The sequence below is a fragment of the Ictidomys tridecemlineatus genome, chromosome 12 (assembly GCF_052094955.1).
Source record: "Ictidomys tridecemlineatus isolate mIctTri1 chromosome 12, mIctTri1.hap1, whole genome shotgun sequence".
In the NCBI taxonomy this organism is placed as follows: Eukaryota; Metazoa; Chordata; class Mammalia; order Rodentia; family Sciuridae; genus Ictidomys; species Ictidomys tridecemlineatus.
Genome location: NC_135488.1, coordinates 114293286 through 114309133, shown reverse-complemented (window position 1 = coordinate 114309133; position 15848 = coordinate 114293286). Strand labels below are relative to the sequence as shown.

The following is a 15848-nucleotide window of genomic DNA, read 5'->3' as shown; positions in this document are numbered from 1 at the left end:
GGCAGGGTTGACCCAGGCCAGAGCCAGGCCCTCCACAGGAAGACCACCCTCAATAGGACCTCAGAAGTCCACAGCCCCAGTCCCTACCCTGGCAGTCCGGGCTCTCCACCACTAAGCACCCGTGGCATGAGAAAAGAACCACAAACAGCATTAGTCAGAAGGTCAGGGGCTGCCCCTGTACAGGGCCAGCTTGTCTTTGGACTCCAGCCTGAGACTCTAGCTCTGCTGTCCTCCTCGGTTCCCATGACTACTGTCCCCAACCCTGCCTCCATCACCCCACAGGCCTGGTGGTGACAGGAAGCAGAAGGAAGAACAGTCATGGGTGGAAACCACTCCATCCAAATGGAAGTCTGCAGAGACTTCCCTGCTGAGCAAGGGCAGTGTGCGATGGCATGATGGGACAGGGGCGTGGTGATGGCATGCGATGGCATGATGGGACAGGGGCGTGGTGATGGCATGTGATGGCATGATGGGACAGGGGCGTGGTGATGGCATGTGATGGCATGATGGGACAAGGGGGTGGCGATGGCATGATGGGATGGGGCGTGGCAATGGCATGTGATGGCATGATGGGACAGGGGCGTGGCGATGGCATGTGATGGCATGATGGCATTGGGTGAGACCCCAGAGCTCAGGGGAATTAAGTGCCTTGCTAGGAGGGTGGGAGTCACCCGGAGTCCAGGGGGCTGGGCTGCCTGGATGGTGCCTTCCAGCTGGGTGGCAGGCCAGTTCTGTCCCGCTCCTGAGCTCTGGTTTCTGAGGTTTGAAAGCCAGGGCTAGGTAGAAGATGTCTGCGCCCACCTGAGCGCTCGCCGGCCACCCAGCCTGCTGGTAGAGCTTCGCGCACCAGCCTCCAGCTTTGACTAAGAGTGACGCCATTTCTTTCCCTCCCCCAAAAATCCCATCCAAAACTTTTAGGTGAGGCTTTTGGCTGGCGTGGGCTCACCTTGTCCGGCTCCTGCATGAGCTCTCCTTCCCTCTCCATCCTGGCTGGGGTCACAGCAGCCTAGAGTGGGGTGTTGGAGCACAGCAGAGGAGAGAGGCCACCCGGGAGGCCTCCCACCCAGGAGCTTGGGCGGCCAACCAAAAGGAGGGGGAGGAGGACCATGCAGGGGACAGGGGACAGACTGGTACTGGTGTCAGAGCCTGAGAAGTGAGGCAGGACAAGCTGGCAGGGTGTCAGATCCAACAGGGTGAAGGGTGTGTGTCCTGGGGGAACACCACGAGGCATGGAAGCTGAGTGTGTGGAAGGGAGCCCAGCTGGGTGGCAGGAGCCTGGCACCAGCTGCCAGAGTCTGAACACGTGAAGCAGTTTTGGGGGAGCAGCACTCTGAGCAGCAGCTGAGATGGGGTGCCGTGTTGGGGCAGACAAGGCATGGCCCACGGGGGCTCAGGGCGGGGTAGCGCACTGTCGAGGACACTTCTAGCAATACTGTTGGATTCCCGGGCTCACTTGGCTGATTCCAGGTCAGGCCCGGGACAGTACTCAGGGGTCAGGGGTCAGTACTTCGAAGCCAGGAAGCAAGGACAGGCTCAAGGAGCAATGGGAGCCTGTCAGGGGACTAAGATAGGGCTTGAAGGGGCTCTAACCGTGTGCTGGGGTGTGGCTGAGCGCAGAGCTGTCACCTAGCATACATGAGGCCCTGGTCCAACCCCCAGCACCACAACAGAGTAAAGGAACAGACAAAACAACATGGTCTGTAACAAGGGAAGCCGATTCCTACCTCCTCAGGAGCTGACGCCCTCAGGCCTGGTGAAGGGCCCCTTTTGAATTGTGGACTGCAGCTTCTTGCTGTGTGCTGACGGGATGGAAAGGCCAGCTCTCCGGCCTCCTCTTCCAGGCCCTGGATCCCACTCATGAGAGCTCCACCTTCATGACCCAATCACCCCCAAAAGCCTCGCCTCCTAATAGCATCCCCGAAGGTTAAGATTTCAGCACATGGATTTTGTGGGGACACAAGCATTCAAATGATAGGCTAAGGCTAGGACAACTGGAGCCTCAAAATAAATACAGGACTGTCACGTATCACTCACGGAACAAAACAGACGACCACAGCTCCATACTGACACACATTAGTACATGAAATTTTGATGAGGAATTTTCGTAATTTCAAAGCACTCCCTTCTAAACACTTATAAATCACAAAGTAAAAAAGAGCAACTGCAGGGCTGGGCTGTGGCTCGGTGGTAGCATGTGTGAAACACTGGGTTCAATTCTCAGCACCACATTAAAAAAAAAATAAATTAAGATATTGTGTCCATCTACAGCGAAAAAATATTAAGAAAAAAAATCGACTTCACAGTGGGGACACCTGACAGGCAGCAGCTTACAGCTGACCAGAATGAATGTTGCTAGTAAAGAGGAAAATCAGCAAGAGACCCGGCTGGTGAGGTTACCCGCCAGGCCCACTCCTCCTGCCGCACAATGTGCCAGTCACTGAAGCAAGAAGGAGGCCAACCATAGAGCAGAGACCCAAGTCCCAATCTACTTCCCCCAGGATGCGGTTTGGGGATACGTATCAGATAAAGAAGTGGGTGGTCTGACGGGGGCTGGGGGGGGAGGTGCTGCGGGCGAAGTCACCAGTGGTCTCTGTGTGTAATCCAACTCCTTACGGGACCTGTGCTCAGGAAATGTCAGGTTAGCATGATCTCGAGGTGGAGATTTTGGCCTCCTGGCATCAAAACATCACCCCTCAAACACCCGCACAAGCCCAAGTGAAGAGTTGGTGGTTTTGACAAAAATGGACGTCAGGTCCCTGGAAAACAACCCAGGCAACCCTTACCACCTTAACGCATCCCACGTGTGTCTCCCTGAAGCGGTAGGGGGAGACGCACAGTTCACAGCCCAGGTGTGTGGCCTCCAGAATTAGCCCTTTTTAAAGCCACCTAAGTAAGAGCAAGCAAGGGCGCACAGGGACTCAGGGTCGGAGAAGTAGGAAGTACTTGGAGTTGTCCCGTGCCTAGGAGACCAGGCCAGCTGTGTTGGTTGGTTGGCAGCCTGCCTCCCTGCTTCACAGAATTATCAGATTCTGTCCTCCCACGTCTGGAGACCGAGGTCTTATTCTATGGACAGTTACGTTCTTGAGAATAGCTCCCAGGTCCTTGAGAAACACCTCTGAGCTGCAAAAGGCACAACATGACACTGGTGTGATCCAACTGAAGGGGGCCCTATGACTGGGGTGCTCGATCTCGGACAGCCTGGCAGCGCCCCGGCCATCGGTGCTGTGAGAGGCTTGCACTGTGCAGGACAGAGGCGCCTGTGGCCACCAAGGCCTGTGTGTTTGAGGAGCAGCAGTGGCAGGTGCATGAGTGACCATGCACACATGTATCAATGCATAGGGTAGGGTCACATGTATGTGCCCACATGTGCATGGTGCGTGCAAAAGCTAGAGCTGGGTGAGCCTGACTGGCATGCCAGAGGCTTGGCGCTAACTGCTGACTGTCTCCCTGAAAGAATGGACCCTTCTCTGCTATGCCTACATCTTGGGGCATTTTTAGCTGTTCTTATCACAAGGGAATTTGCCATCAGGTGGGTGGAGCAGCCTGGAGCCAGAGGAATGCATTCCAAGGGAAAAGTGGAAGGGACTGGACCCATTTCCCTGGCCTTCACCCTGCTCTGTGCATTGCACTGGGTGCTGGGGGTGCAGCTGATTTATCCCTCCACTTATGTGGGTCAAGGTTCTTGGTTGCAAGCAACAGAAAACTCTGGCTAACCTAGGCAGAAAGCAGCTCTAAAAATTTTTAGGAACCCTGAGAAACGGGCAGAAGTACAGCCAAGGTCACACGTCAGGAACAGGGGACAGGAACCGCCCAGGACTGCCCCATACCTGCTGGTGGATGTGGGACTCCCCCTCCCTGTGGCCGCTCCTGGGGAATCACTCAAGGCAGAAGCAAACGCCCATCTGCCTGGCCTCCATCACACAGTCCAGAAAGAGAGGAGTCCCCCCCCACAACAGGCCCGGGTCATGGAAAACAGCCTGCCTCCCTGCTGCACAGTAAGAGCTTCCTGGAGCCAGGAAGGGGAGGGCGGAGGTGGCCATAAAGGACACAAGTCCCTGCACTGCCCCAGGACTCTCTGAGAGGTGGTGGAGTTGGGCAATAGAAATATCTGGAGTGGAAGGAGCCAGAAGGGAGGAGTCCAGGTGCAGAGGGTGACTCCGGTGGGAGGGACAGGCTGTGCTGGGACCAGGACCCCTGGAGAGCCAGAGAGAGAGGCTGTGACAGAGCCACTCCTCCTCCCCCTCCAGGGCCTCCTCCACAGGAGCAGGGCGCCTGGCCACCCTTCGGCAAAGGTCCACTTCCTGAAACACCTGCAGGATTGCCGGGAGGAAGCCGGGTGCAGCCTGCCATCTCTCTGCGCTCCTCCCCGGGAGCCAGACGTGTCTGGAACGGGCTGCAGGGAAGGCGGGTGGCTGAGGGCTGGGAGCAGAGCAGTTCCAGGCCAGCTCTGGGCCAGCTCTGGCTGTGACTAGAAAATGGGTAAGAGACAGCAAAGGGGGACAGAAATCCAGAGGGTGGGGCAGGGAGAGGGGCTCTCCAAGAGCCAGTGAGGTAAGGAATGGGTCCAGTTGGTGCTGATGGGGGGGGCAGCTTTACAAAGTAAACCTTCTGGGGAGAGGGAAGGCAGCGCGACTTCAGGCCACCCCAACCTGGGACCTTTGACCTGTCCTGGCGCCACCCGCTCCCATCCCAGGACATGGCTTCCACCAGCGCAGCAGGCTCAGAGCCACATTGCTTCCTGGAAGCGCCTCTGATTTCCAGGAAGGCCAGATGCAAACACACAGCCTCTCTGTGCTGGCCTCAGCGCCAGGGCCTTGGCTCTGGAGATAAGGCTGTGTCCACAGCTGTCCTGTGAGCAGGCTCACCTGGCCTCCCCAGCAGCTGGCAGGACTCAGGGCCAAAGCTCAGGGCGGGAGAGCGAGGGGATCTGAGGGCACAACACCCTCAGATTTGGTGCCCTCCCCTCAGGGCTGTGTCTGAGACCGGGATTCTGGGCTATTGGCCCAAGAACACCAGGGCCGGGAGGCTCTGCCGAGCACTTGGGCACCATCTGCAGCCTAGTGAACCCTGTGGGGGGTGTGTGTGTGTGTGCGTGCTCACACTCATGTCAGTGTGTGCATGCACAGGCACAGGTGTGTGTACGTGTGCTACTTCATTCTTGACTTGTGTTCGTGAAAGTGTCCCAGGCCTGAAGCGAAGGGGCAGCACGCAGCAGGCAGGGTGGGGCTGCCCCATGAGCCCCGCAGCCTACGTGGGAGTTGCACAGGGGGCCTACGAGGGTGCCCACCAGTGCTCCAGCCCAGCCTAAGGGCAGGAAGGCTTCTGGGAGAACAAGCTGAGGTTGAGGGTAAGAGCTGGGAGCTGTCCTGTTCCAGAAACCAGGGCTGAGCAGGGACCTGACGGCTTCTGAGCAGAGGGCTTCTGGGGGTGGCCTGCAGCGGAGCATCAGCTGCTGTGGGCTGGCGGGGCCAAGCCCCCACTGAACGTTCTGCCAGGGCCCTGGTTTCTGCCATAGAGGGTGACACTTACCAGGATCACGTGGAGGCTGTGACCTTAGAGACAGACGCTGAGGGAAGCCTCAGCTCCGCTCCAGCTTTCTCCCTGGAGGCCGTCTCCAGCCTCTGAACCATGGCACAGGGAGTAGAGGCCAGAGAGCAGCGTCTCGAGGTGCAGAGAAAACAGACTGAAGCCCAGGGGCACGGAAGTAGCTGCGCTGTGTGCCGGGAGAGTGCAGCCTGTCAGGGAAGAGCTCTGGGGGGCTGCGAGCTGACCACAGGCTCCCGTGGCCGCCCAGGCGTGGAGTCTGGCCAGCGGCGAACACACCGGCCTCAGCTGGGCCCTCAGGAAAGCCACCCTCCCTGGGGAGGCAGCTCGTGGTAGAGTGCTTGCCTAGCATGTGCAAGGCCCTGGGGCCCATCCCCAGAACAGAGAGGATAGGAGAAGAATTCCTGTGACCAACCCCCAGATTCCCAGTGCCCTTCAGCTGTCGGTTCGTCTGTGGTCACCACTCTGACCTCAGTCCTTGGGACGGGCCCCTCTAGGTGTAGAACTCCACAGCCTCAGAGTAAGGGCCGCCCTGGACCGTGTCCAAAACAAGACCCAACAGGACAAGACGAATGTGGCAACAGCTTAGCTGCAGGCCCAAGCAAAACTCAGTGGACTTTAAAGGAAGACAGCAAAATCCAGACTCCCAACAATGTTCTGTTGTACTGTCCAACATCCAGAGAAACATTATTAGACACGATAAAGCTGAATCACTTGAATCGTAACCAGGAGAAAATTAGCCAATAAGGAGCCCCGCTGAATTTCCGGGGCAAAGAGAGAGTGCCTTCTGTCATTGGGTATTTCCCCATCGATGTGCCTAGTTACCATGAAGAAATGCAGAGCCGCCATTGGAAAGGGGTCACTGGAAGCCCGGAAGAAAGCCCAGGTGGAGGCAGCCTCAGCCCATGGAGCGCTGTGGGCTTCACAGTGTGGACAGGCCTGGGGCCAGGTGCTACACAGCCACTGCCCTGAGAGGGCCATTCTGCATGAAGACGGACACGACCAAGCTCAGATGGCAGAGGCCAGGAGAGGGGCACAGCAGGTGTGAGAAGTGCGAGTCCTTCTGCCGGGGATTGTGGAAGCCTTCACGGAGGGGAGTCCTGTTGTGCTGGGCTTAACAGATTGGTGGGAAGAGGACACTTTTCACCCATAAAACCATAGAATACCCACATGTGATCTTGTTGGTAAGCTTCTTCTCTGTGAATTCTCTTTTTCTGTTTTCCTAGATGGAATTCAAAACATGTCCCCTCAACTCTGCTCGGCATTTTTTGGCTAATGTTATTTCAAAAAGCGTTTTCTGAGATCCTTTGTATCGTGGATCTTGGGTGGCTGTGAAGTATTTCAGTAAGTCTCTGTGACATGGTCTAACCGACAGGTTCTCTGTGGCTGGGGACTTAGGTCATTCCACCTGCTGGAAGCACCTTGTCCTCCCCCTTTCCAGTCAGCGTCCCAGGAGCGGGGTGTTGGCTCCAAAGGCACAAACGTGTTCCTGATGCAAGTGGCCAAATGGCTGTGGTAGAAGGTTCAAACTCCCTGTGCACTCACTCTGGGGCTGTAATGAGTGTTTACGTGCCTTCTCCCCCACAAATCAGGCCCCGTCCGCCCTCCCCTTCCAGCCAGCAGGGCAGGAGCCAAGGACGCCCCTTGCATCATTTGTGACCACACTTTTGCAAAGGAGAAGGATTATCCAGGGTCAGGGACAAAGCCCTGAGACACTCCAGAAACCAAGACTTGGCCACGTGTGGGTGGGCACGGGGTCTCTGGGCTCTCTCTAGGGCACTGCCATGGAGATGGGGTGGCTCTCGGAGACCTGTAAGTGTGTTGTCCTCGTTTGGAGACAGAGAGATGGACCCAGGTGAGACGAGCGGCCTTCACAGAGCACAGTGCGCCCAGGTCAGCCAAGGCCTGATGGTTGGGGTCAGGGCCCCAGGGTGTGGATGACTGAGCCAGGCTACTTCTGCCTCAGGCTTCTCGAGGGCCCCACACGGCCAGAAACCTCCACCCCAGGCTGATGTCTGGGCCAAGTCGGCCTCACCCGAGTCCCTCACCCCCATATGGGGGCAGACAAGAGCTGGGACCAGGCGAACAAGAGGAGGACAGGCCAGGAGTGACGCTGGCCAGCAGGCCTGGCTCTCCCTGTCTTCAGCGAGAGTTTCCTCTTCTCAAGTATCAGGAGCCCTTCCCTCCAGCTGATAGTCACGCCCTTCAGAGACCCAGCGTCCCTGACCACAGCAGCCTTGGTGAGGGGCGCCTAGAACAGGGACCCCCTTCCTCGGCCTCGCAGACCACCAGCAGCCTCCCAGAGCTGTGGGGCCTTGAGCAAGAGTCTTTTTTGTTTGTTTCTTTTTGTTTTCTCACTGATTAAACCAAACAAGGAGTTTATTAACAAGCTATTGGGGGTCACAAAATTGTAGCAAGCCTGGGAAAAGGGGCTCATGCCATGCTTCCAAAAGCAGTGCCCGTGCCAGTACCGCACAAGTGCCCGCTCTCCCCCCGGTATGCCACCTCTGGGTCAGGAAGCTGACCATCCAGCTACCATCAACTGCACAGAAGACAGGGGTGTTCCTGGGCAGCAGAACATGACAAATGTCCACTCGAGCCTCTTGCCCAGACTCTTCACCAAAAAGACACCCAGCCTCTTGCCAGTCCTGTGAACTCCTGGCAGAGACGCCCAGACTGTAAAACCTCCCTGTGACCCTGGCACACCACATCAAGGGGTGAGGTGCCCCTATTCCCAGGATCAAGTGTCATCTCCCGCTGGCAGGAGGCGTGAGGAGGAGGGGTCTCTTGAGCAATTGTCCTAAACGTCCCCTGTCTTCCTCATCCGTACACCGGGGCTGGCACTGCCCTTCCACATGGCCCCGCCCACAAGTGCGTTTCCACACACATCGAATCCCGCTGGAGCCCAGTCGGCCTTCCTCATCTCCCGTGAGTGACCGCTGTGTCCGTGGCCCCCAGGGGACCTCTCACCACTCATAGTCTGTATCCCCTCCCAGCTGAATCTGGACAGGTCTTGGGACTTGCTGGACCAGGGGAACATGGCAGAAATGCGGCTGCACCCGTGTCTTCAGAGGCCCGGAAGCTTCACGCTCTCGTGGAACCCGGAGGCCACCTGTGAGGAAGTCAGACCATCCTCTGGGAGGGAAGGCCGTGTGCACAGCCGCGAGAGTGGTCCTGACCAGTCATGCAGCAGCCCACCCTAGGGAGCCCACAGAACCGGGAGAAATAGCAATCGTGAGTGTCGAGGCGGCTTATTCCTCAGTAACAGGTAACGGAAGCCCGCTCCCACGTCCCGGCCCTTTCCTCTCGGTCTCCTCCAGCTGCTGTTTCCCAAGCAGCTCTCTGCCAGGGGCGGGTTGAGGGGGCAGCCAGCTGCAGCATCTGCCCATTTCTTGGTGTAAACATTCCCGTCACGGATGACTTCACGCCAGCCACAAGACTGGCAGAAACATGGAAATGGGAAGGAATATGGCCATCCCCATGGGGAGACGGGGAGCGGGTCCAGTACCCTGCCGGGCTCTCCCTCCAGCACAGCCAGCCCTACACAGAAGGAGGTCGGCGGCTCACAGACGGTAAGGTGGTGGTCACAAGCAAGGTTTCTGACGGTCACAGAGCTGTTCTGGGTGGAAAGAACTGAATCTGGCTCCAAGCCCCAGATCCCCGGAGCCTCTTCTCTTTTCTTCCTGTAAAGTGGTGGAGACGGGCTCCTCGGCTGCAGAACGGACGCAGTCTGCCTCGCACCCATGAGAAGGCTGGGAGGTGGTGGCCAGGCTCCAGGTGCAGGGCAGCCAGGGCATCGTCCTTAAGGCCAGAGCCAGGGAAGAGGGGGTTCCAGGAGCCCCTCCATCAGCTCAGCCCTGGGCTTCCTGAGGGAATATTGACCAGAGTCCTGTGTGGAACGGGATGCCCACGTCCTGGGCCGGGAGGGAACGGTGCCCACACCACCTGTGTGAAATGGCTGGGGATGTGGCTCAGGGGTTAAGTGCCCTGGGTTCAATCTCTGGTACCAAAACAAACAAACAAAAAACCCAAAACAAAAACAAACAAACAAAGTTTTTATTTTGAGAGAGGATTTCACTAAGTTGCTGAGGCTGGCCTCAAACTTGTGATCCTCCTGCCTCAGCCTCCCAAGTCACTGGGATTACAGGCATGTTCCACAATGCCCAGCCGTAGAGCATATCTTACTTATTAAAGGTGTTTGTAAAACACGGTGGCTGAAGAGCATGGGAACAGCCTCCACTTTCTTAATGAGGTGTCCCCACCTTGTGCTGGGGTGGGGGGCCACCCTCTTTGTCACTTGCCAGCTGTAGCCCTTGGGGAAGTGCCAACAGAGACGGGTTGGAGTCCAGCTCCTCTGCCCTGCCCAGGCCTCAGGGACGGACACTGGGAAATGAAAGCACTTTCACCCGGACACTATGACAGTGGTGAGGGTCGGAAGGTCCAAGTCATCTAAAGGAAAAAAAATGTCTGAAAACGAGGGGGAAGGGGTCTGCTCGTGCTGTTGGGGAGCCCATGGCTGAGGGCCTGGCTGCGACCAGGGGCTTGAAGGAGCCATTGGGCCACCCATCTCTGCCTCGCCCTCTGTGATGCCACGGGTCACTCCTGCTGCTGACAGACTCTCCCGGTGGCCAGACCTGTGGTCCTGGCGGGCAGGGACTCCCTCCAGCTCATCAGTCCTGCCAGCCCCAGCAGAAGTCCTTGGAGGAAACTGGGCGTGGTGGTGCCCACCTGCCATCCCACTGACTCTGGAGGCTGAGGCAGGAGGATGAGAGCAAATTCAAAGCCAGCCTCAGCAATTTAGTGAGACCATATTTTAAAATAAAAATTAAAAAGGACCAGGGGTGTTCCTCACTGGTAGAGTGCCCCTGAGTTCAATAATCCCCAGTACCACTGGGGGTGGGAGTGGGGGACAGAAGTCCCAGAGTCTGGCTTCTGGCCAGGTCCGCCCTCAACCACTCACTGTGCCAGGAGGGAAGAATTATGTCTGTCTGGCTTGGGCCACCTGGTGGGAGGAGGGCCCAGAGGGGCCAGTCCTGGGCCTCTGGTGAGCCTTTCTGGACACAGATACCTGGGGAAGAGCCTGGAGCAGCTTCCCTGCGGCCTCCTAATCCCCCAGCTCCAAGCCTGGGCCCACCAGCGCTCCCCTGCTGTGTGGGTTTGCGAATAAGACCTTCTTCTCAGGCATCCATGGAATCTGAAGGACGCACACAGATCCAGAGGTGGAGGCTCCTGGGCTAGGCAGGGCGCGGAGGTGGTCTGAGGCCCTGACTAAGCTCCTCCCCTGGGAGGGTGGGTGGGACCTGTGACTCGCCTCTAGCCAATGGGGCATGCTAAATGTGATGTCACTCCCCCAATCGGCTTAGCCTCTTCCTAGGGCCCTGAGGAGTGCTTCCCTGTCGTGCTGCCCACAGGCAGGGCCAGCTCCAGGACCCAAGGGAGGCCCCAGCCCACGGCCGCCAGGAGAGGACAAATCCCTTCCCAAGGGCCAGGGTGAGAGCGCAGCCCACCGACAGCTCCGCCCCAGCAGCAGACCCAGCTAGGCGGGTCCAGACCCCCCACCCCAGGAGCAGCGAGATGACAGATGTGTGTTGTTTTAAGCCACTTCATTTCAGCTTAGAAAACTAGGGCAGCCCCATTTTTCCTGGTGGAAGTCACTGCAGGAGCCCCCAGACGGTCTCCCAGCCTCAGCTTTGCCCCTGCTGGCCGCATGCGCATGCGTGGTGGGAGGATGGCCCCAGACTGCACTGGGAATGGCCACATCCCCCTCCTTAAGTCCCAGCAAGGCCTCCTCTTGGTCTCCAACGGCCGGTTGTCACCTGAGGACTGTTGGGGACATTCCCGTCATGCTCCAGGCCTCCCGATCCCCCATTCTTGTCAACGTCTCTTCTCCCCAGGCCTCCCCCCACGAACACCCCCTCAGCCTTTCTTTTCCTTTCCCCTTCAATGCTCAGCTCAAGCCTGCCTGGGAGGCGGGGTCTGACCCCAGGGCTCCTCTCTGCCTCCCGTGCCCCCTGCTCCTTGCAGCTCCTTTGGCCTGGTCACCTGATCCCACCTGCACCCTGGGTGGTGCATTGAGAGGGCAGCAAGGGTGCAGGACAAGCTCAGGGCTGGCCCTCAGCAAGGGCCTGTTGAAATGAATGAATGAGGACCACGTTTACTTTCTGGATGGGGTAGGGTCATTTTGCCTTCCGTATCCCTAAAGGAGGAGTGGGAACCCCCATGAACGGGACCATTTGGGGACAAAGGCTCTCAAAGCCCACTCCCAGTCGACCTGAGGGCACCGGGCGTCCACCTGGCACTTGCTGGGATGCAGAGGCTGGGGAAGCCCACCCAGGCTGTTTGGGCTGCTCCTGGGCCACCTCTTTCCCACCACATAGCACACTCCTCTCATCCCAGGAGGGGAAGTGGAGGCTGGCCAGAGAGGAGCCTGTCTCTGCAGGTCACCCACTCCCCATCCCCCCCACTGCTGTGGTCTACTGGGGCAGTTGACCTGGGTGTGCCCTCTGCAGGGGAAGTCCAGGCCCTTCCAGTGGCCAGGGAGGGACTTTCTCAGAGCAAGAGCAAAACAAAGCCCTCAGGGAGCCCCTGTGTGACACAACTCCCTCCCACCTGTCCCCACCCAGAAGAACCTGCCAGCCAAGAGCCCTTCCTTCCTGCCTCCCGAGCTCTGTGAACTGGAGCCAGGAAACCAGAGGGATGGGAATGGAATGGTCTCCAACCCCTGCCCCCAAACAACTGAGCCGGAAAGTCTGACCATGCATCTAAAAAGCAGTTCTCATCATAGGACGTTTGCTCTCAAGGGACATCCTGGGACCACCCCAGCTGAAGTGGCTGCCAACCTAGGGCAGGAAATGGGTGCTAGCTCATTCACCAGGGATCCTGAGGTGCCTCCACCTGCCCCAGAGGGTAGAGCGCTTGCCTAACTTGTGCAAGGGTTCAATTCCCAGCACTCAAAAAAATAAAAATAAAAACCAATTCAGTGAAGCAGAGGCAAAGTGTGAGTGTGTCCCAATGTGTGGCACACCCTGTGGGACAGACAGTGGTCAACACGGTAGCTCTGTGCTTATCTTCATCAGTTCGTCTTAATAAGCTCCTATTTCCCAGTGGTAAGAATGGTGTTCTGGGAGTCTGTGGCACGAATTTAGAGCATGTGATTAATCAAGTCCCAATGTATAAGGGACCAGCTTCACTGGCAAATTCTTCCTTTATACATCTTTTTTGAGCAAAAAATGTCTGTCTGCACAGGGCCCTGGCCCACCTGGTGCTCTCGTGTTGTGGTGACACCGAGGGGCCCTCACTCAGGTGTCCGTGGGGACAGCCAGCCAGCCCTGGTGCCCTGCCACATCTGTGCAAGCACCAGAGTGTCCTCAGATCTGGGGTCAGGCCTGGGATCAACAAAACTGGGGTCAGGGGTTCCTCCCTGGAGCAGAGCCAGGATGACCCCTGGCCCCCATGTCGGCAGTCCTAACATCCTGGCCACTCTGAATACCCTGTGCATCCCTGAGGGTCAGCCTCACACGGAGCAGCCAGTGAGCCACAGTTGAGGCTGTTTCTACCAGGTGACCTCTGTGAGGCAGGAGCAGCCCAATCATGCCTTGAGCAGCTGCCCACTGTCCCCAGATCTCCCTCCAGCCCAGCTTGTCCTCCCCACTCCCTGTGCCCAGGACTGCTGCCACTCCTCTAAGACTCACCCCTGCTGCCTTTTTGGGTGTCTGGCTGGATGCACAGGGTGCACATCCTTCCAGCCCCTGACTCCACATGCTGATCCCATAGGCCTGCGGCAGAGAGCTGGACGTGGTGAAGACAAATGTCGGCAGCCAGGTATGTGCAGCTCCAAAGCTCTTCCTGTCACCCTACGAAGCCATGCAGAGTGCCCATGGAATTGGGCATTTAGGGCTATGCCTGCTTCTGTAGGTTATCCCAGAAGACCCAGGCTGAGCTCAGGAGGCCTGGCCCCCACTGCCAGCAGGATGACGGGGCTACCCAGCCTCTCCGCCTCTTCCTGTGCTTACCTGTGGAGATTAATGGCCTCTTCTTGGGTAATCATGAGTTGATAACAGAGAGAAGAGCTTGTAAGTATGTGTACAGGGACTATCGTCCTGGCCCATGTGTGCCGGGCTCTGAGCTCAGACAGCCCAGACCTGGGGGTCAGGTCTGGGGATCAGGCCTGGTATCAACAACCCTGGGGTCAGAGGTTCATCTGGGAGCAGAGCCAGGCTGACCCCTGGGACCCCACAGTCAAAGACCCCTGCCTTTGGAGAGTGTCCCAGCCCCAGTGGCCATGCCATCCCATAGCCTCCTTGGGTTCCCAGGCCTCTTTTGGAGCCCAGCTGGTGGGACCTGCAGATGCCAGCAGGGCCAGAGGCCTCAGGCAGAGCCTGGTGTAAAAAGCCCTTGGAGCAAACACGCTCCAGAGCCACCTGGCCCCAGTGGGAGGCAGCCTGGGAGGCCAGTGGAGGAGGTGGTCTTTCCTAAGGGCCTCACTTGGGGTAAGGCCCCGCAGGAGCTCCCTGCGCTTCCCAACACCCGTGGGGCCTGTGTGCTGCTGAATATGGCCAAGAAAGATGCAGTGCTCGTCCTGAAGACAGAACACAGGGCTCCTGCCCCTGGCCCTGGGCTGGGCCAGCCTTGGGGCTGCCAGCTTCGTGCACGCAGGGGCATGAGCTTCGAATGATTCCCTGGCAGGCTCCACACACTGACTGAGCTTACTTTTACCCCGGGATAGAGATCGGAGTGAGCCTGGGACTTGGGAGCACGGCAGTGATGATCACGTGGGCAACTCCAGTGTGGAGGGCCTTCGAGGTCCGCTAGAGCGAGCTGCCAGGTTAGTACGCCATCCCTTGATGTCCTCGGGCACTGGCTGGGAACACAGAGTACCAAGATCCTCGACGCTGGAGCCCCTTCCTTTACATGGCATGGTACTTGTGTGGAACCTATGCTCATCCCCCGTGGACTTTAAATCTCCCTAGGTTACTTAGAACACCTAACACAACATAGAGCCAATTGTTATACTGCATTGTTTAGGGAATGATGATGGTGGGGGCCCGGGGGAGTCTGCATGTTCAGCACAGATGAAAAAACTTTTACCAAATATTTTTGACCAGCCCTTGGTGGAATGCAGCAGCAGACCCAGGGGCATAGAGGTATGAGTAATGCAGTCTGTCAGCACCATGCACCTCAGCAAGAACCACCCAGCGCCCGGGGCTGAGTGCCACCCAAAACCCCAAGATCTCGGACTGGCCCCCGGGCCTCAGCAACCAGCTGGGCCAGGGTGGGGATCTCCTCTGTGTCCTATGGGTTTCTGCCCAGCCTGGCTCAAGTACACCTCACACGGGAGAACTCATTGCCAGGGGGTAAGCCATCCACCTATCACAATCCTCGTCCTAGTCACTGTTCCTACAGGGAGGTCTGAGAGCAGACTGCAGAATGAGTCTTTGAAGAGAGACCACCCACTCCCTAGCTGAGGGGTCACTGTGGTGGAAACAGCCCCAGGCCCTGAAAGCTATGGGGTCCAGTGAAGCAGAGTTAACTGATGGGGAGGCCTTGAAGAGGGGGAGGGTCTGGGGCACAACACACATGGAGGGAGCTCCCCTGAGGACAGGAGGTCCGGGCTTGTTAGGACAGGACCATCCTGCTAAGCCATCCAATAAACTCCTCCTTCATCCTGACCTTCAGTCTCCTTGTCCACACATTTGACCCTGAAGGGATTAGGCCACTTCCCAGATGAGATCCAGAAATGAGGAGGAAAATCAGCCTGAACAGGTGCTCAGAGCCTCGGTGACAAGGAGAGAAATCCCTGTGGATACTGGTGGAGGCGTTTCCAAGTGGACATGGGCTGTGCCCTGTGGTGGTGATTTTGCTGAAATCTTCAAGAACAGGAGGCCTCAGTAGACTGGGGCTGGGGGACAGTCAGGGACAGGCCACGCTAGAAAAGGCTGCTGGCTGGGCAAATCAGGCAGCTGGCTTCCCTGAGAGTTGGGGTATCTGCCCTGGCTGGTGCAGTCCACCCCTTTCTTGGAAATCCAAGCTCCTTAACACAGCTCGATACGGAGTCTTCCTGCCCCTGGCCCTAGTCTTTCCCTCTAGCCTCCAGCATCCTTCTTCCTACTCTTGGATCTGGTCACTTACAGGTCCCCCAAATCTCCATACCTGCCCCTCTGGCCCAGTATAGCATGTACGTTCTGCTGTTTTACACAAAACATGGATACACACACACACACACACACATACACACATATGCACACACATGCACACACGTGTGCGCGCTACCTGAAGAGCTTACTCTTGAGTCATCTCTTACAGTG

General features: G+C 57.6%; 1 long non-coding RNA gene across 2 annotated transcripts; it reads left to right on the top strand.

Moving 5' to 3' along the window:
- The first annotated feature begins 3592 nt into the window (after positions 1-3592).
- On the top strand, positions 3593-15212 carry LOC144369468 (uncharacterized). Of its 2 annotated transcripts, XR_013429271.1 has the most exons (4): positions 3598-3995; positions 4248-11034; positions 13318-13365; positions 13459-15212. It is a non-coding gene; the product is annotated as an uncharacterized LOC144369468 (long non-coding RNA). The 2 variants fall into 2 exon arrangements; XR_013429270.1 differs by having other exon boundaries at positions 3593-3995; positions 4248-13365.
- Positions 15213-15848: the final 636 nt, after the last annotated feature.